Source organism: Pinus tabuliformis, chromosome 3_2 (genome assembly GCF_031772625.1).
Source record: "Pinus tabuliformis cultivar Carrire ecotype Pingquan chromosome 3_2, CPIR1, whole genome shotgun sequence".
In the NCBI taxonomy this organism is placed as follows: domain Eukaryota; kingdom Viridiplantae; phylum Streptophyta; class Pinopsida; order Pinales; family Pinaceae; genus Pinus; species Pinus tabuliformis.
The window spans coordinates 243,303,692-243,325,983 of NC_142302.1; positions in this window are offsets into that span (position 1 = coordinate 243,303,692).

The following is a 22,292-nucleotide window of genomic DNA, read 5'->3' on the forward strand; positions in this document are numbered from 1 at the left end:
CACAATAATATAATCAAACAACTGTTAGGAAATGTTGAAGAATGAATGAATACAACAATGGATAGACTTCTATAGGGTCATCTAACGAAGGTTAGGAGCATACTAATGAGATAGGAATGATGGGAGTAGGAACCAGTAATACACACAATCACGAATATAAAATCTTAAAAGTAATGCATAACTTGAAGTTAGATTTCGATAGTATAAAATCCAATCAAGAAAAATCATCCAAAGTTAACGAGGAACATGAAGAGATTAACGGTTATTTACTTAAAATTTTGGGAAATAGAGGCAATAAGAAAGCTAAAGAAATGCATAGGAATAGATGTAAAGTGAATCTACATAAATCACTGATTCTATAACTTCTAGTGAAAGTCAAACACATGGATTTGATGAAAGAGAAGAACATAAATCTACTAATAGTACCTCTGTGTCTAAAAATAAAAGGACTACATCTCAGTTGCAAGGAAAATTCAAGAGTTTTGGATAAAGTTTTCATTGATGTCAATATGATATCAACCTTGGTGCACTATTGAAGCATGCACTATATAAAACCATAGATGCACATGCCAAGTACATTAACGAAACCCTGGAGATGTTTTCATCATATCCAACATTTCTGAAGCTAGTCCTATGTGTCGTTAATGATGGAAAGCCCTAAAAATTGGCAAACCCTTGATAACTAGCCCTTGTATGCCTTTCTCGAGCCTTGTTGAAAAATCCCTAAGAAAGAAGACCTATTGAAGAGGTGCATGTAAAATCTTATGCTGACCATAGCTCTAAAAGCTATTTTATGAAACCCTAGGTATATGCCTTAGCATGCTTCATTCATATAAATGTGCCCATGTTGACTTGAAATCCCTAGCATGAATAAATAAAGCCCTAAATTCCCATATGAAGTTTCCCTAATTCCGATGAGTAAATATCCCATGTAAAGAAGCCCTAATCTGTAACCCTAAGGGAAATATGTGTTGAAGCAAGGCCTAAATGTATTAAAGATTCCATAGTTCTAGTATGCATGAGTGAATGAAGTCCTAAGTGTTGAATATGTGGCTTAAGTCATTAAATATCTTCACACAATGCAATCCATCATACAAAGGGATTTGAAGAACAACAATATCATCCTTGATAAGGAAATCGGGCAATTTTTTTTTGACTTTAGACTTTCAAGAATGGCAACAAAAGGAACAATTCATGTATTAATATTAGTTCATGGAACTATTGGCTACTTAGATCATGAGTACTATGTATCTCAACATATAGTAATGTTTATAGTTTTGGAGTCCTCGTGGAAATGATATCTAGTCGAAAAAGAATGTGACACTAACTATTGTCATTACAATTGGGGCAATGCTACTAATTTTTACTGTAGTAGTTATTGGATTCTATTGGTCATAATCAATAAGAAAGTATGCTAGAAAAATATATATTGTGAGGCCTCAAATGCCTTCCCGGATATTATCAATAAAAAGGAAAACATGATGGTGAAATTTGAACACAAGAACAAGATAATTATCGCAAGTCGGTTTATCAAAAATAAATTAAATCAGAATTTAAATCATTTTATATAGGTAGGCTCCTAAATGGTCATGCTAGACCTCCTCACAAAAGACACGTCTCTTCACAAAATACTGGAACACGTATAAATAGGAAGCTAAACTTGTTATTCTAGCTATGGATTCAGTGAAGCCCAAAGATATAAAGACTAATCTAGAGTGAAGAATCAGCAAATTTTGTATTGGTTCTTGACATATTTTGTCGGATTTGTTTGAGAATAAATTGTACAGACCTAGTAGAGTGAGCTCAGACTTAAGGAAGAAAATCTTAGGCATGTGGTGCAAACCTAAGACAAACCTGAAAAACCCTGTTCCTATAGTTGTACATTTGGACTTGTAGAATTAATTGTAGATCTATAATTTCGACCCTTGTGGGCCTGCAACCTTGGACCCTATGGAAGATTGCAACTAGGGCATTCCCAAGGGAACTTCAAGATTATATTTCAACCCTTTTGGAGACTATATTATCAACCTACTAGAGTAGTACCTTTGGCCATTGTTAGGAGAATACCTTAAGCCTTCTCTTGAAAAAAAATTGGACTCCTCTTAGAGATGTCTTTGAAGACATCCTTTTAGAAAGAAGAATTCAATAAGAGATTACTTTGTGCAGACCTGATAAACAATGGAAGTAGTTTTTTGAAGAATTTTATAGTAGCAATTTTGTGGGTATCACTGAAGTCACCCTTCGAGTAGATCTAAAAGGTCATCATTGAAGGCATCTTTGAGCAGACCCTTTGGAGTAGAGTTAAAGAATAACTGTTTTAGTAGACTTTGGAAAGTATACTTGAATAAACCTTAAAGATTTATTGTGAATTGAAGATATTGAAAAACATAGTCAACAATCCTTGAACTAAAGGTATTTGGAAGCATCATTAAAAAACACATAAGAAGTTTACCTAGAGGAGATGTTAAAGAAGATTAGTGGAAGAAAATTTGATGAATAAATTTGTATAGGATTTGGTGTGCAAAAATATTGAAGACATTCTTAGGAACAACTCTTAAAGATAATCTTGGAAAAAACTTTTGTATTAATTTTAAGACTTTTGCAGCAGAACTTGGAGCATCATTGAAGTCCTCATGGAATAACCTTGAAGAATATTGTTTGGTTGACATGAATAGTTGTGGAGACACCTTATGAGAATCATAAAGTTTTCATTAGTGAGCCAAGTGAGGGCATTTATTGAAGGCTAATTTGAAGATATTGTCAAGGCTTGTTGCAGAAGTTTTTGGGAGGCCTTGAAGAACCATTCAACCTACATTGAAGAGATGAAGCATATTGATAGGGTTGGTTCCCTAGAGGATAGGTGTCCTCAAAAAGATCAGGTTGGAGCCTATGCCAGAAAAGAGGGTTGGTGCCCTAGAGGATAGGAGTCCTCAAGAAGATAAGGTTGGAGCCTTGTGGAAGATAGGGTTGGATCCCTAGAGGTTGGAGCCTCGTGAAGTCCAAGTTGGTGCTTGGAAGAGTACAGGTTGGAGCCTAGTGGATTGAAAGATTGGTGTCTTCATCTAGGGTTGGATCCATAAACATTATTGTAATTTATTTATTGTAAAAAAGAGGATTGGAGTGCTAGTTATTTCTAATTAATAGAATTATTTATTTTATATTGTTAATTTTGTGTTTTGTTTATAATTGATCTAAACTGGTAAAGTAACAATTGTAAACAAATTATTGATTCGCCCCACCCCCCTAATATTTCCAAAAATTGGTATCAGATCTAGGACCTTTAGTATCAACCTAAAAACTGGAAGGTAGATCCTTAGAAGAAAAATGGAAAGGTCAAGGAAGAAAGGCTCCAAAGCTTCTGAAGATGTCTCTTCCTCAGTCAAGAATTTAGATGAAATCCAGGTTGACAAAGCTCCCATGTTGATTGGAACTAATTTTGAAGTGTCGAAAGGTAGAATGAAATTATTTTTGATGGATCAAGGTTTTGAAGTATGGGAATATGTGGTTACCGAAAGCATAATGGAAGATGGGTCTGAGGAATTTAATGCAAGATAAATTAAGGAAATCGTGAGTGGCCTTCCAAATCATATAAAGGCTAGAGTAGAGAAATTTTCATCAACAAAAGAGCTTTAATAAAATATTCAATATATTCATTCAAATGAAAATTTGCTCATAACCTCAAATGATGAAATCCAAGAGCACAAGGATGATCTAGAACTAGAGAAGATAGTTGAAAGAAAATTTGAAGACTCCAAGAGCAAGGAAGACCTAGAAGATGAAGAAGATGAAGAAGACCTTAAAGAAAATCTCAAGGCAAAACTTGTAGTTGCTTTAAAAAGGATTGGTAGGTAGAACAAGGATACTGAGGAACTAAAGAAGAAGATATAAAATGGTGATCATAACCTTGACAAGGCAAAGGAGGAAGTTGGCCTTGTAAAGTATAAAGTACAAGAAAATAATGGGGATCTCACCCAGCTTAAGGAAGAATTGCATCAGCTTGAGAAAATAAATAATGAAGAAGTTACTACCTTGAAAACCCAATTGGAAGAAAAGAAACAAATCCAAAAACTTGAGGACAATAATTTGAAGGAACAATTGGTCCTCCTCAAGGGGAAAGTCGATGAAGCAGAAAAGGAGAAGAAAACTATGGCATGCCAACTAAAATAAAAAGATGAAGATATTTTTATACTTAAATAAGATATAATCGTTTTGAAAATTGAAGCACGTGAAGCAACAAAGATGATGAAAGAAATGAAGAACCAACTAGTAATGAAAAATGAAGAATGTGAGAAGACGAAAGAAGAAATTGTCTCTTTAAGGAAAGAAGTTGGTTTGTTGAAAAAGAACTTGAAAATTTATCTAGCATTAGATGGCATGATAAACCATCAAATATCTCTATTTGACAAGTCAGGTCTTGGTTATTCGGGCGATTCTTCCAACAAAAATGATGCAAACCCTAGAATTACTAAAGACAAGAAAGTGGAGAAGATTGAAAATGCTAATACCTCCAACTCCCACAAAGGAAAGGAAAGGAGTAAAAATGACATTGAAAGAACCTTTACTCCAAGAAGACATGCAAATGGTGTAAGAAATATAAGAGGCGATAAATATCATCAAATAATCTCAAGGCAGAACGACTTCTGAAGTACATCAAGGAAACCTCCATATTCTAGGTACCAAAGTATATTTTTTGGTTATTATTACTCTTGTTCAAATTTTGGGCACATGGCAAAGGGTTGTAGGGAATAGAAAAAGTACATCTATAAAGAATCCAATCAATTTTCTAGAAGTAAGATTACAGGGAGACAATCCAATACATTTACCAAGAAAATTTATGCTCCAACATTCATGTTTAGAACAAAATGCTTCAAATGCCATAATATTGGACATCTAGATACAAATTGCAAATTGAAGTGGGTCCTTAGACAATTTGATGAATCATCAATTAAGAAATAAAAGAGAGTCACAAAATTTTGGAGGAGGAAGTGGTTTGCACGAGAAGAACATGTTGAATGTACCGTAAATGCTCAAGGAACTGATACTTGTTGTGATCAATTTAAGGGAATCATAAGAAGATCATGCATACTGTTAGGGGGAGCCTATGGCATTGCTAGCATGATGAAAAAGAGAGAAACATATTGTCAAGGGGAGAAACCTATTGACTAAAATCTTTATGATAGGTGGAGAAACATGAGAACCATGATGTCGAGAGAAAATAGCATGATGATGGGGGGGTAATTGCTGAAAAAAATTGTCATGAACAGAACCCCATATTCCATTGATGTCAAAGGGGGAGAGAATACTGAAAGGGGGAGAATGTTGGATAAGGTTGTCATTGATGTCAATATGATAGAAACCTTGTTGCATTATTGAAGCATGCCCAAGATAAAACCCTAGATGCACATCCAAGTACATTAACAAAAGCCCAATGATGTTGTCATCACGTCCAACATTGTTTAAGATAGTCTTATGTGTCATTAATCATGGCAAGCCTTGGAAATTGGAAAGCCCTTGAAAACTAGCCCTTGTATGCAATGCTCGAGCCTTGTTGAAAATTCCCTAAGAAAGAAGACCTATTGAAGAGGTGCATTGAAAAGCTCTTGTTGGCACTAGCCCTAAAATGAATTTGGTGAAACACTAGGTCTATGCCCTAGCATGGTTGATTCATATAAATATGCTCATGTTGACCTAAAAATCCTAGCATGAATAAATAAAGCCCTAAATGCCCATGTGAAGTTCCCCTAATTCCAATGAGTAAAAGAATCATGTAAAGAAGCCCTTATTTGTAACCTTAAAGTAATATGTGTTGAAGCAAGCCATGATGTATTGAATATGGCCTAGCTCTAGTATGCATGAATGAATGTAGTCATAAGTGTTGAAGATGCGACTGAAGGCATTAAATATCTTCACATAATCCAATCCATCATACAAAGGGATTTGGAGAGGAACAATATCCTCCTTGTTAAGGAAATGAGGGAAAACATTTTTTACTTTGAATTTCAAGAATGGCAGCAGAAGCAACAACTCATGTATTAAGATTAGTTCATGGAAAAATTGGATAAATAGATGTGTGATGATGATTTTCGGATGCCTACTGGGAATCAGGTCGGTATGGCTGACGCTGTCATACTTAGAGTTTATGAATGGTTAGGTCAGTATAACTGACGCCATGGCATACTCCAGTAGAGGATGGATAGGATGGGGCGGAAGAGATTAGGAAGGATAGGATGATTTTGTAATAGCTTGGGGACCTGATTGAAGTAAGACATGTTCATTAAAGTTGTAAACCTAAAAGTATTCAAAAACACCAATTTTATAGTGTCTTCACATTAAATAATAATTTAACCTCGATGCACAATCCTAAGAAGAATGTACTAATTGCTATCATAAGTAATCATATAAAATAAAAACTCTAACTTCGGGATGAAGTTTTCTGAAGGGGGAGTGTATGTAACGACCTATCTATAAATATAGAGAACACAAGAATAATAGCAGGCATACGATGCATGCATATGATAGCTACATATGCATGTGTCACATACACCGCACTAGTATTTATATACTAAATTAACTATAAGTATTAAATATCATGACACTTCTTCAAATAGAAGTTCTACTCACCCATCAACACCCATATTGCTTAATGTATCATGATTAATGGGTAAATACTAAATTTTAAAATGTATAACGTAAACATAACTATAAAAGATAGATGTTAAAATTAAGCTAAATCCTAAAAGATGGCTATATAATTATATATTTTAGATTATTAATAAAATTATATTAATAAATTAATAAAATGATTAAAAATATATATAATAAATTAATTAAAGAAAGGGTACTTAGTATAACCTTAGGATCTTTATATTAAAAAGAAGTATTTTTATTAAATCATAAAAGAAACATATTAATTACGTGACATGGAAGGGTGTCATGAGGAGGCAAAGCGGTGGGCTGCTGGTGGGAGGGTGGCCACCACCAAGAAACAAGATATAAACCACAAAGAAGAAATTTTGAAGGGATCCGGGGAGGAAGAAAAAGAACGAAGGAAGGGGAAACTGAAGAAGGGAGGAAATCCATAAACTGGAGTTACCAACAGGAAGAGCACGGATTGTTTTGAGGTTTCTGGGCACGGGGGAATAGTTTGCTTCAACTAAGAAGCTTATTGGAATGATTAGTGAGGTTTCTGCTCAGTTTGGCTGGGTGGATTCGGTCTTTTGTTAACCAAATCAAAGTAGCTGGAGGCATCATCAACCGCAAGTGCACAGGTAGGTACCCTCATCAATTATGTTAGTTAATTTGAAAAAATTTCAGGAAATTATTTACAGGCTCATGATGAAAACCCTTAACTATATTTATAATAGCTTTACGGTCCTTTCATTTTGTATCACTATGTCTCTCAACATATAGTAATGCTTATAGTTTTGGAGTCGTCCTAGAAATGATATCTATTCGAAATATCATGTGACACTAACTATTGGCATTACAGTTGGGGAAATGCTACTGATTTTTACTACAGCAGCTACTGGCTTCTATTGGTGGTAATCAATAAGAAGATTTGCTACAAAAATATATATTGTGAAGCCTCAAATACCTTCCCATATATTCTCAATAAAAAGAAAAAGTGATGGTCAAATTTGAACACAAGAATTGGAGATTTATTACAAGATGGCTTCTCATAAATATAATAAAATCAATTTTAGTTCATTTTATATAGGTTGGTTCCTAAATGGTCATGTTGTCCCTCCTATCAAAAGACATGTCTCTTCACAAAATACTAGAACAAGTATAAATAGGAAGCTAAACTCGTTATTCTAGCTATGGATCTGGTGAAGCACAAAGATATAAGGACTTTGATCTAAAGTGAAGAACTATCAAATTTTGTATTGGTTTTTGACATCTTCTGTGGGATTCATTTGAGAATAAATTTTTAAGAGCTTGGATTTAGACCTAGTAGTGAGAGCTCAGATTTAAGGAAGAAAAGCTCAGACCTATGGTGCAAACCTGAAATACCCTAATCCTATAGTTGTATGTTTGGACTTGTGGAATTAATTGTAGATCTATAATTTTGGCCCTTACGGGCCCACAACCTCAACCCTTGTGGAATATTGTAGTTCGACCCTTTTGGAGTACAATTTTGATCTACTAGGAGAAGTACCTTTGGCCATTGTTGGGAGTAGACCTTAATACTTATATTGAGTATAATTTGGACTCCTCTTAGAGAAGTATTTGAATACATTTTTGTGGAAAGAATAGTTCAATAACATATCTATTTGTGCAGATCTAGTCAACTTTGGATGTAGTTCTTTGAAGAATTATTTAGTAGCAGTTTTGTGTGTATCATTGAAGTCGACCTTGGAGCAGATCTATAATGTCATCATTGAAGGCATATTTGAGCATACCCTTTGGAGCATAATTAAAGAACAAATATTTTATATGACTTTGTAAAGTATACTTGAAAAAACCTTGAATATTTATTGTGCATTGAAGATCTTGAAAACCATAGTCAACAATCCTTGAAGTAAAGGTATTTGGAAACACCAACTAAAAACGCTTAAGAATTTGACCTAGAGGATCTATTAAAGAAGACTAGTGGAAGCATTTTTGTTGAAGAAATTTGTAGAGGATTTGGTGTGCATAACTATTTTAGACTTTCTTTGGACCAACGCTTAAAGACAATCTTGGAATGACCTTTTGTATTACTTTGAGCACTTATGCAACATAACTTGGAGCATAATTGAATTCATAATGAAATAACCGTGAAGAATATTATTTGGGTGACATGAAGGGCTGTAGAGATGGCTTTCGAGAATCATAAATTTGTCATTGATGAGCTAAGCGAGGGCATTTGTTGAAGGCCAATTTGAAGATATTGTCAAGGATTGTTGCAGAAGTTTTTGGGAGGCATTGAAGAACCATTCAACCTAAATTGAAGACCTGAAGCATATTTATAGGGTTGGTTCCCTAGAGGATAGGTGTCCTCAAAACGAGAAAGTTAGAGCCTGTGGCAGAAAAGATGGTTGGTGTCCTAAAGGATAGGAGTCCTCAAGAAGATAAGGTCGTTTCCTTGTGGAAGATAGGGTTGGAGCCATAAACATTATTGTAATTGATTTATTATAAAAAAGAAGATTGGAGTCCTCATTATTTCTGATTGATAATATTATTTATTCTATATTTTTAATTTTTTGTTTTATTTATAAGTGATATAAACTGGTAAAGTAACAATTGCAAAAGAAATATTGATTCACCCCCCCGCCCCCAAACATTTCCAATAATTAGAATCAGATCCAATACCTTCAATCTCATCCTAACAGATAGAAGGTAGATCCTTAAAACACAAATGGAAAGGTCAAGGAACAAAGGCACCAAACCTTCTGAAGATGTTTCTTCCTCCGTCGATAATTTAGATGAAAGTCAGGTTGACAAATCTCCCATGTTGAATGGAACAAATTTTTAAGTGTGGAAAGTTAGAATGATATTATTTTTGATGGCTGAAGCTTTTGAGGTATGTGAATCTATGGTTATTGAAATAATTATGGAAGATGAGTCCAAGGAATTTAATGCAAGAGAAATGAAGGAAATCTTGAGTGGCCTTCCAAATGCTATAAAGGCCAAAGTAGAGAAATGTTCATCAGCAAAATAGATTTGGGAAAATATTCAAAAGCTCTTGTTGGCACTAACCCTAAAATCAATTTGGTGAAAAACTAGGTCTATTCCCTAGCATGGTTGATTCATATAAAGATGCTCATGTTGACCTAAAAATCCTAGCATGAATAAATAAATCCCTAAATGCCCATGTGAAGTTCCCCTAATTCCAATGAGTAAAAAAATCATGTAAAGAAGCCCTTATTTGAAACCCTAAGAGTAATATGTGTTGAAGCAAGCCATGATGTTTTAAATATGGCCTAGCTCTAGTATGCATGAATGAATGAAGTCATAAGTGTTGAAGATGCAACTGAAGGCATTAAATATCTTCACATAATCCAATCCATCATACAAAGGGATTTGGAGAGGAACAACATTCTCCTTGATAAGGAAATGAGGGAAAACATTTTTTACTTTGGAATTTCAAGAATGGCAGCAAAAGCAACAACTCACGTATTAAGATTAGTTCATGGAACAATTGGATACATAGATCATGAGTGCTATGTCTCTCAACATATAGTAATGTTTATAGTTTTGGAGTCGTCCTAGAAATGATATCTAGTTGAAAAATCATGTGACACTAACTATTGGCATTACAGTTGGGGAAATGCTACTGATTTTTACTGTAGCAGATACTGGCTTCTATTGGTGGTAATCAATAAGAAATTTTGCTAGAAAAATATATATTGTGAAGCCTCAAATACCTTCCCATATATTCTCAATAAAAAGGAAAACACGATTGTCAAATTTGAACACCAGAATTGGAGATTTATTACAAGTTGGCTTCACATAAATATAATAAAATCAATTTAATTCATTTTATATAGGTTGGTTCCTAAATGGTCATGTTGTCCCTCCTATCAAAAGACATGTCTCTTCACAAAATACTGGAACAAGTATAAATAGGAAGCTAAACTTGTTATTCTAGCTATGGATTTGGTGAAGCACAAAGATATAAGGACTTTGATCTAAATTGAAGAACTATCAAATTTTGTATTGGTTTTTGACATATTTTGTGGGATTCATTTGAGAATAAATTTTTAAGAGCTTGGATTTAGACCTGGTAGTGAGAGCTTGGATTTAAGGAAGAAAAGCTCAGACCTATGGTGTAAACTTGAAATACCTTGATCATATAGTTGTATGTTTGGACCTGTGGAATTAGTTGTAGATCTCTAATTTTGGCCCTTACGGGCCCACAACCTCAACCCCTGTGGAATATTGTAGTTCAACCCTTTTGGAGTACAATTTTGACCTACTAGGAGAAGTACCTTTGGCCATTGTTGGGAGTAGACCTTAAGACTTCTATTGAGTATAATTTGGAATCCTCTTAGAGAAGTCTTTGAAGACATTTTTTTGGAAAGAATAGTTCAATAACATACCTATTTGTGCAAATCTAGTCAACTTTGGATGCAGTTCTTTGAAGAATTATTTAGTAGCAATTTTGTGTGTATCATTGAAGTCGACCTTGGAGTAGATCTATAATGTCATCATTGAAGGCATATTTGAGCATACCCTTTGGAGCATAATTAAAGAACAAATATTTTATATGACTTTGTAAAGTATACTTGAAAAAACCTTGAATATTTATTGTGCATTGAAGATCTTGAAAAACATAGTCAACAATCCTTGAAGTAAAGGTATTTGGAAACACCAATGATAAACACTTAAGAAGTTGACCTAGAGGATCTATTAAAGAAGACTAGTGGAAGCAATTTTGTTGAAGAAATTTGTAGAGGATTTGGTGTGCATAACTATTTTAGACATTCTTTGGAACAACTCTTAAATACAATCTTGTAATGACCTTTTGTATTAATTTGAGCACTTATGCAACATAACTTGGAGCATAATTGAATTCATCATGCAATAACCTTGAAGAATATTATTTGGGTGACATGAAGGGCTATAGAGATAGCTTCTGAGAATCATAAATTTGTCATTGATGAGCTTAATGAGGGCATTTACTGAAGGCTAATTTGAAGATTTGTCAACTATTGTTGCAGAAGTTTTTGGGAGGCATTGAAGAACCATTCAACCTAAATTGAAGACCTGAAGCATATTTATAGGGTTGGTTCCCTAGAGGATAGGTGTCCTCAAAAAGAGAAAGTTGGAGCCTGTGGCAGAAAAGAGGGTTGGTGTCCTAAAGGATAGGAGTCCTCAAGAAGATAAGGTTGTTTCCTTGTGGAAGATAGAGTTGGAACCATAAACATTATTTTAATTGATTTATTATAAAAAAGAAGATTGGAGTCGCTATTTCTTATTGATAATATTATTTATTCTATATTTTTAATTTTTTGTTTTATTTATAAGTGATACAAATTGGTAAAGTAACAATTGCAAAAGAAATATTGATTCACACCCCCCCCCACCAAACATTTCCAATAATTAAAATCAGATCCAATACCTTCAATCTCAGCCTAACAGCTAGAAGGTAGATCCTTAAACACAAATGGAAAGGTCAAGGAACAAAGGCACCAAGCCTTCTGAAGATGTCTCTTCCTCCGTCAAGAATTTAGATGAAAGTCATGCTGACAAAGCCCCCATGTTGAATGGAACAAATTTTGAAGTGTGGAAAGGTAGAATGAAATTATTTTCGATGGCTCAAGGTTTTGAAGTATGTGAATTTGTGGTTATTGAAATAATTACGGAAGATGAATCCAAGGAATTTAATGCAAGAGAAATGAAGGAAATCTTGAGTGGCCTTACAAATGCTATAAAGGACAAAGTAGAGAAATGTTCATCAACAAAAGAGATTTGGGAAAATCTTCATGATATTCATTCATAAGGACATTTTGTCATAACCTCAAATGATGAAAGCCAATAGCAAAAGGATGATCCAGAACTAGAGAAGATAGATGAAAGCAAAGTTGAAGACACCATGTTGTCATTCATGAGATGAGTGAGGGAATTTGTTGAAGGATAATTTGAATATATTGTTAAGGCTTGTAGTAGAAGTTTTTGGGAGTCCTTGAAGAACCATTCAACCTAAATTTAAGGGATGAAGTATATTGATAGGGTTTGTGTCATATAGGATAGGTGTCCTCAAAATGATCAGGTTGGAGCTTGTGACAAAAAGGAGGGTTGGTGCCCTAGAGGATAGTAGTCCTTGAAAACATAAGGTTGGAGCCTTGTGAAAGATTGGGTTGGAGCCCAGTGGATTTAAATATTGGTGTCTTCATTTAGGGTTGGAGCCCTAAACATTATTGTACTTGATTTATTGTAAAAAAGAAGATTGGAGTCCTTGTTATTTATGATTAATAAAATTATATATTCTATATTTCTCATTTTTTTTTTATTTATTTATTTATTTTGTTTGTTTATAAGTAATCTAAAATGGTAAATAAACAATTGTAAAAGAAATAAGGATTCCCCCCCCCCACAAGTATTTCCAACAATTGGTATCAGAGCTAGTACCTTCAGTCTCAACCTAACAAATGGAATCAAGATCCTTATAAGACAAATGGAAAGGTCAAGGAAGAAAGACTCTAAACCTTTTGAAGATGTCTCTTCCTCAGTTAATAATTTAGATAAAATCCAAGTTGCCAAAGCTCCCATGTTGAATGGAACAAATTTTGAAGTGTGGAAAGGTAGAATGAAATTCTTTTTGATGGCTCAAGGTTTTGAAGTATGGGAATTTGTGGTTACCAAAAGCATAATGGAAGATGAGTCCAAGGAATTTAATGAAATAACAATTAAGGAAATCATGAGTGGCCTTGCAAATCCTATAAAGGCCAAAGTAGAGAAATTTTCATCAACAAAAGAGCTTTGGTAAAATCTTCAAGTCTTCATTCAAAAGGAAATTTTCTCATAACCTCAAATGATGAAGGCCAAGAGCACAAGGATGATCCATAACTAGAGAAGATAGACAAAAGAAAAGTTGAAGACACCAAGAGAAAGGAAGACCTAGAAGATGAAGAATATGAAGAAGACCTCAAAGAAAATATCAAGGCAAAACATGTAGTTTCTCTAAAAAGGATTAGTAGGTTGAAAAAGGATAATGAGGAACTCAAGAAGCAGATACAAAATGGTGATCATAACCTTGACAAGACAAAGGAGGAAGTTTCCCTTTTAAAGTATCAAGTACAAGAAAAGAATGAGGATCTCACCAAACTTAAGGAAGAATTGCACCAGTTTGAGAAAAGGAATAATGAAGAAGTCACTACCTTGATAACTCAATTGGAACAAAATAAACAAATCCAAAAAGTTGAAGACAAGAATTTGAAGGAAAAATTGGTCCTCCTCAATGGGAAAGTTAATGAAGAAAAGGAGAAGAAAAATATGGCATGTCAACTAAAAGAAAATGGTGAAGATATTTTTCTACTTAAATCAGATATCATCTCTCTGAAAATTGAAACAAATGAAGAAACAATGATGATGGAAGAAATGAAGAACCAACTAGTAATAAAAAATGAAGAATGTGAGAAGATGAAAGAGGAAATTGTCTCTCTAAGGAAATAAGGTGTGTCGAACAAGAACTTCAAAAGTTCTCAAGCCTTGGATGACATGCTCAGCCATCAAAGATCTCTATTTGACAAGTTAGGTCTTGGTTATGCAGGTGATTCTTCTAGAAAAATTATGCAAACAATAGAATTCCCAAAGAGAAGAATGTGGACAAGCTTGAAAATGATAATACCCCAAACTCCCATAAAGGCAAGGAAAGGAGTCAAAATGACATTGAAATAACCTTTACTCCAAGAATAAATGTAGATGATGTGATAAATGTAAGAGGTGATAAATATTACCAAAGATTCTCCAGAATGACTTCAAAAGTACATTCCAAGCACCAAAGTATATTTTATGGTTATTATTACTCTTGTTCAAATTTTTGGAACATGGTAAAGGATTGTAGGGAATATATCAAGGGAATCTATAAAGAATCGAATCATTTTTCTAGAATTAAGATTGTAGGGAGATACTCCAATACATTTACCAAGAGAAATTATACACCAATGACACATCATGACCAAGAATCCACATGCATATGCAATGCATTCCATAACTAGTGAATAAAACATACATGCAACTCGGTACCTACAAGAAAATATGATGTAGATGATGATCCTAATGCCCTCTTGCGCTTTCCTGCTCTTTCTTTGCCTTCTTGTTTCAAGAATCCAAGTATGCCACACCCACCAAGAGTGCTCCAATAAAAATCTAAGCCTCCAAGAGTATGAGAGAGAGAGAGAATAATGAGAGAGCTCCAAAATTGAACTGAAAAAAGGTTACAAGCTAATCCTGAGAAGCCTTTTTATGAATGAGGTCTCTATTTTCTTCATTTTCCATTATTTTCCTTCAATTTCCTCCTCACATGCAACATGTGACCTTTCACCTTCCTTTTCGCCTAAGTTGCACTATTTTCATAAATAAATTTGCCAAAAATGCCATTTTTCCTTTCCAAAGCCTTAGTCATTTACTTTTCCAATTTCCTTAGCCATAACCAATCATAAGTGATCCCCATCACTAGGATTTTTCCCAACATTCAGCTTGGAATAAGTGACCCATCTACCGTGGTTATTATTTTTCCTTTATTTACTTTTATTACATGGAATTTTTACTAGGGTTGTTACAACATAGCACATATTAGGTCATGTGTTCAAAAGATACATGAGTGAAACCACTAGCTTCTGATAAATGATATCATCCACTTCCTCACCTGAAGTGGCATCCTCCTTCCTCCAATTGGTCGCTAGATGTGTCTCCATGGGTTTGTAACTCTCCATGTCTAATATATGTAATATATCATTTACATATTTTCCTTGAGAGACAAACAGTTCCCCTTCACCTTGCCATACTTCCCAGCTGAGGAAGTAGTGCATCAGACCCATGTCCTTCATTTCAAATTCTCTTGCAAGGTCCTCCTCGAAAGATCCGATCAATTGGTCATCACTAGTTAAAATTAAACAACATATAAAACAATAATCAATAATTTACCTTCTACCAAAATACAATAGAGGTTTGCATTCACTTAACTTTTGGTGAAGCCCAAACTGGTGAGATAGCTATCGATCTTGGTGTACCAAGTACATGGCGCTTGTTTGAGACCGTACAATGCCCTCTTGAGTCTGCACACATGAAACTCCCGATCAAAAGTACTAAATCCTTTAGGTTTCTCAATGTACACCTCCTCCTCAATAACTTCATTGAGGAATTTTGTTTTAACATCCATCTGGTGGATATTCCACCCGATCTGCATAACCAGTGCAAGAATTGATCTAATGGATGAGTACTTTGCTACTATAGCAAATTCCTCCTCATAGTTAATTCCTTCAACTTGAGAATACCCTTGGCCACAAATTTGGCCTTATACTTATCTATTCTTCCATTTGCTTCCTGCTTCACCTTAACGATCCATCTTGAACCCAAAATTGATTTATCTACTAGTCTTGGGACCACTTCCCAAACATTGTTCTTTACAATGGATTTGTATTCCTCCACCATTGCATCAACCCATACAAGTTTCTCTACTACTTCCTCGAAAGAGGATGGCTTAGTCTCTACAATCTCAGTCATTAGAGACATGTAGCCAGTGTATCGATCAAGTGACTTTATCTCCCTGCACTAATTTGAAGGAGCGCTCACATTCTCCCTCGCATCCTACACAAGTCTCTCATATTCCCTGGTTCTTTTCCTGCCTTCTATGGATGGTTTTTCTTGAGTGGTTGTATCCACTCTTTTCTCCTCAATTTGTGGCTACTCCAAAAATTCCTGATACAACTCCTTTGGAGCTAAAATATCCTCTTTTGGTCAAATCTAAAGCTCCCTCAAAAGAGAGCATTGCATTGCTTTATCCTCGTCAAATTTTACATCCCTTCACACAACTGTCATTCTGAGGGATTTAAAGTACACATTGTATTACGGGAATTTTCTATGTAACCCATGAATACCCCTAATTTTGTTGTTTGATCCAGATTCTTCCTTAATTATTTGGAGACATGGTAGTTAACAGAGGCTCCAAAAACCCTAAAGTGTGACACATTTGGCTTTCTCCTCGAGAAAGCCTCCTCAGGTGTAGTCATGCCAAGAATCTCATGAGGACTCAAATTCTACAAATAGACTATTGGGTTGCATGCCTCGACCCACAAATGTAGAGGTAGGTCTTGATCATGAAACATTGCCCTCATTTCTCCCATAATTCTACGTTTCTTTCTCTCAGCCACTCCATTTTGTTGTGGGTTTTGGGGTGATGTCAACTCTCGTCTAATGCCTTCTTTTGCACATAAATTTTTAAATTCGTTGGACACGTACTCACCTCAATTATCACTCTTGAGAGCCTTCACCTTCTTGTCAATTTATTTCTCAACCAGTGCCTTGAATTCTATGAACTTGGAGAATGTCTCATCTTTCTTCCGTATGAAGAAGATCCAACACTTCTGTGAGAATTTATCAATAAAAATGACAAAATATTTGTGTCTAGAGTGTAGGCTATCGAGAAAGGTCCATAGACGTCAAACTGGATCCTTTCAAGGACTGCATGTGCTTTGTTCTCCCAATCATGGAATATGGATTTTGTGTACTTCCCTAATGTACATTCTTTCCATACATCCTGCTGCTCAAGTGCGCCTTTGGGTAGGCTTGTGGTTATCTATTGCATAATGTTCACTGCATCATGATGAAAATGGCCAAGTCTTTTGTGCCAAAGTTCACTGACATCGCAACTCTGCACCTTCTTTTCCTTAGTGCTTAATGCAACACAATATTCCACATCTAGCTTATACAAGTTCTTCACATGAACCTCGATATGCTTCACATGTCTCATGGTTGTGTCTCAGGAATAATTTTCCATTGTTGAAGATCACATCATAACCATGGTCTTCCAAAATTGCAACAGAGATGAGATTTTTCTTTAGGCCCAAAATGAACATGACATCCTTGAGCTTGAGGGGGAAACCCAACTCCCTCTGAAATGTGATTGTACCAATCCTGGTCACACTATACGTTATTGTTGAAAATGGAAACAAGAAATGTTAAAAATAGCATCTAGAAATTCCAATTTAATTTGTCCTTGAATTAATTGTAATTATATTCTCATAGAAACTCGTAATAGTTAATTAAGTTAAATTGACTTAATTGAATTAGGAAATTTGAGTTGGAATTCTATCTAGAGTCATGTAGAGCGATCCCTAAATTTTAGGGGTGTAGGTTGATTTCTTTTGAGTTGTAATTAGATAACTCAGTCTAACTGAGTTATAGTCAGTTAAAATAGTTCTAACTTTTGGATGAACTAGGAGAGGTCTAGTAGTGAAGTAGTGCACTAGTGCATCACCAGTACCACACTAGTTAACTGAATATTCACTCATAAATAACTCACGCATGTCAGTTTAGAGGAAGACCCAATTGATATTAGAGTGTAGGGACAATGTACTATCAGTTGTATAATTTTCAGAGTTATAAAGATGGTGCATCAATCAGTTGAGGGCCTATGGATGGATTGCGCAGTTATGGAGAGTGGATTTCCCAATTAAATATGGGCCAATTCTCTCAAGAATTGTGCAAGGAAGTAGGGGCTTGGAAGGTTAGTAAATTTGTAAGTGTTGGCCAGAGTCATCCTAGGAAGCAGAGAGTTAGATTATATTAGTGCAGGAATTGTTCAGGATGAACAAGCATTGCATTTTCTTCTCAGGTCTTCTGGTTAATGCAATATAGATAGTCAAGATTTTGAGCAGTTGATTTCCCCAAAGAAATATTGTGTTATGTGTGATTGATATTATTCCTTTTCTACTTATTGTTTTCATCGGTCAATTTTGGTTTCCGTTGAAGAGTAGAGTAGATTCTTGTCATGTGTTTTAGCATATCTAATAAGCTATTGAATCTAGACTAAAACTCTACATGGTATCAAAGATGAAGACAATATAGAAGAGGAGAATTTGAGTTTTTTGTGTAGGTGAAAATCGAATTTGTAAGTTCATACTTTAGAGCAGAAATATGTCATTCTATAGTTTGTGAATTGATTATGCCCTGGAGGGAAGCTCAAATTACATAGCTTGGAAGCACAAGATGGAGACAGTGTTGGAAGAAAATTACCTCAAGGAATTCATAGATGATGGAATTCCTTAGCCTCCAACATTGGATGTTAAAGATATGACTGAATGGAGAAAGTGTGTGGAAAAAACGAGAAGAATTATCCTGGAAGGATTTCGAGACCACATTGTCTCGAGTCTCCATGGTAAAGATACTCCATACTCAATGTGGAAGGCATTGAAGGACCTATTTCAAAATAGTAGTGACCATAGGAAGTTGGAATTGAAGGACAAACTTAGAAATATCAAGATGGAGAAGGGTGCCTCAACTCTGAATCACTTGACCAAATTGACCCATTTTCACGATGAGCTTGGAAGTGTTGGGATTACTGTTGCAGAAGATGATATGGTGAGACTAGCTCTTCTATGACTTCCCAAGTGTTGGCATAGTTACCATGACTCTGCTAATGGGAGGGAGAAGCTACCAGATTGGGAACATTTGTGGTCAGATTTACTACAGCAAGACATTCGACAAAACACCAGAGATGGGACCTCTTCCAAGGAAGTGGAAGAGGAATTTTCATTAGTGACAACAGAAAAGAAAGCCAATGGAAAGAAGTTCCAAGGTGAGGTGGGCGACAAGAAGAAGGACTTGTCAAAAGTCAAGTGTTTTCATTGTCATGAGTATGGGCACTATGCCATGAATTTCCCATAGAAGAAAGCAAGAAAGAAGGAGCCAACAATAGCGGCAGTAGGGTAATCTCTAGCTTCACAATTCAAACTTGATTTCACTCTCATTGCATGCATGGCCAAAAATGTAATGGTAAGCATGTCGTATCTCGACATAGGTACCTCGTTCCATATGACGGGGAATAGAGATATCTTCAGTGACTTTGAGGAGAAAGGCCTCAAGCAGAACATAGAGTTTGGAGATGATGGGAGGTATAACGCAATCAACATCGATACAATTACCTTTTAGAGGGAGTCTGACTCCCCTCTCAGAATCACAAATGTGATGCATGTTCCAGGACTAAATAATAATCTTTTTTTCATCGCAATATTGGAAGACCGTGGCTATGATGTGATTTTTAGTAAGGGAAAGGTTTTCCTTAGACACATTTCCACGGGAAAGGTGAAAAAAATCAGTGTGCGAGTCAAGAAAATGTATGCTATTGAGGTTGAAGATGCATGAAAAGCCTTGAGGAGAAAGGAAAAAGTTTAAATACTTGGTGGTTGAGAGGGAGAATGAATTACATCTCAACATGTAGCCTGAGAAGAAGCTTCAAAAGCAGTGTCAGAAAGTTGTGGAGCGGCCACAATTAGAGAAGCAAGGAGGAGACCGAGTGGAGAGACCCACTCAAGAAGAGAAGAAGTGACCTCAGAAGCAGCCTTAGAAAGTTGTGGAGCAGCCCCAATTGGAGAAGCAGAGAGGAGACTGAGTGGAGACATCCACTCAAGCAGAGACCTCCAGTAAGGGGAAATTTCGAGCCAAGTGGGCAGAGGGAGCACATGCAACCATACCTCCAGGTGAGAGGTGGGGTGATGTTAAGTATTAGTTCCAAGAGTGAAGAAATTTTGTCAGGGTCCATTGAGAGGTTTTGTCTCATGGATCATTACCTTTCTACAGAAGCCCACAGTACACAGTAGAAGGATGGATCAGTGGCAATTGATGTAGTCAGATATTAGAGTGACAAAGGTATAGGCTATCAGTAGTAAGATACTGGAGAGCATAGAGCAAAGTTGATAGTAGTGAAAATGGGACAGAGGAAGAGTCAGCAGAAGCACACAGTTTTTAGTCGATAGATGCAGAACTAGTACCAGTCGGAGACTTTGGCGATAGATGCATCATATTGATTTAGTTTGGATGTTTAGTTTCCTAATTTGTAGCAGTAAAAACACTAGAGAGGAGTGTTGCATGAAGAACATTCCAAAGGTACTAGGTCGGGATAGAGTTGAATTCCTTTCTTGTTGAGAGGGAGTGTTGAAAATGGAAACAAGAAATGTTAAAAATAGCATCTAGAAATTCCAATTTAATTTGTCCTTGAATTAAATTGAGAATTAAATTTTAATTCTATTCTCATAGTAACTTGTAATAGTTAATTAAGTTAAATTGACTTAATTGAACTAGGAAATTCAATTTGGAAATCTATCTAGAGTCATGTAGAGTTATCCCTAAATTTTAGGGGTTTAGGTTGAGTTCATTTGATTTTTAATTAGATAACTCAATCTAACTGAGTTATAGTCAGTTAAACTAGTTCTAACTGTTAGAGGAACTAGTAGAGGTCTAGTAGTGGAGTAGTGCACCAGTGCATCACTAGTACCACACTAGTTAACTGAATATTCACTCATAAATAACTCATGCATGTCCGTTCATAGGAAGACCCAATTGATATTAGAATTCAAGGACAGTGTACTATCAATTGTATAATTTTATGAGTTGTAAAGATGGTGCATGCAATTAGTTGAGGGCCTATGGATGGAATGCGTAGTTATGGAGAGTGGATTTCCAAATTAAATACGGGTTAATTCTCTCAGGAATTGTGCAAGGAATTAGGGGCTTGGAAGACTAGTAAATTGGCTAAGTGTTGGCCAGAGTTAGCCTAGGAAGTAGAGAGTTAGATTGTATTAGTGTAGGAATTGTTTAGGGTGAACAAGCAATGTATTTTCTTCTCAGATCTTCTAGTTAATGCAATATAGATAGTTGGGGTTTTGAGAAGTTGCTTTCCCCAGATAAATATTGTGCTATGTGTGATTGATATTCTTCCTTTTCTGCTTATTATTTTCATCGATCAATTTTGGTTTCTACTGAAGAGCAAAGTGGATTATTGTCTTGTGTTTTAGCATATCACATAAGTTTTTGAATCTACAATAAAAATATACACTTATGTCGTCCCCCATCTCGATGTGCATTTGCAAGTATTTTTTCTCCAAGGCACTAAAAAAAAATCTCTACACCCTATCATGTGGAACAATGCACCTAAGTCCAAGTACCATACACTCCCCATCATTGTGCTATCCATGCATGCAATCAGGGTAATGTCAAGATCAAACTGTGAAGCCAAGGCTTCACCTTCTGCTCCTCTTGAGGTCTTCATGCTTTCATTTTTATATGGACACGTCATTGCATAGTACCCGAATTCATGACAATGGAAGCATTTAATTTTCTACAAATATTTCTTCTTTCCCCCTTGGCTAGACTCTATTTTGGATTGAGATTTCTTCCCTTTTCCCTTCTTTCTCTTTCCAGCTAAAGAAATGTTTTCTTCATCCTCACCCTTGGATGAAATCCCATCTCTGGTATTCTGCCTTATTTCCTCCTGTACCAAATTGGACCATAAGTGCTCCCAATTTGGTAGTTTCTCCCTCCTATTCATCGAATCTTGATAGCTATGCTAACTCTTGGGAAGGCCCAAAAGGGCTAGGCTTATCAAGTCTTCTTTAGGGACATTAACATCGACCCCACCAATTTCATCATGACATTGTGTGAACTTGTTCAGATACTATGAAATAGTGTCATTCTTCTGCATCTTGATACTTTGAATTTTATCCTTGAGCGCTAGTTTCCTGTGGTCACTATTATTATCGAAAAATTATGCCAGTTTTTTCCACATTGCAAACAAAGTTTATTTTTTGTGGATATTTGACAATGTGATCCCGTACTCCCTCCAAGATTATTCTCCTCGCCTTGGCTAC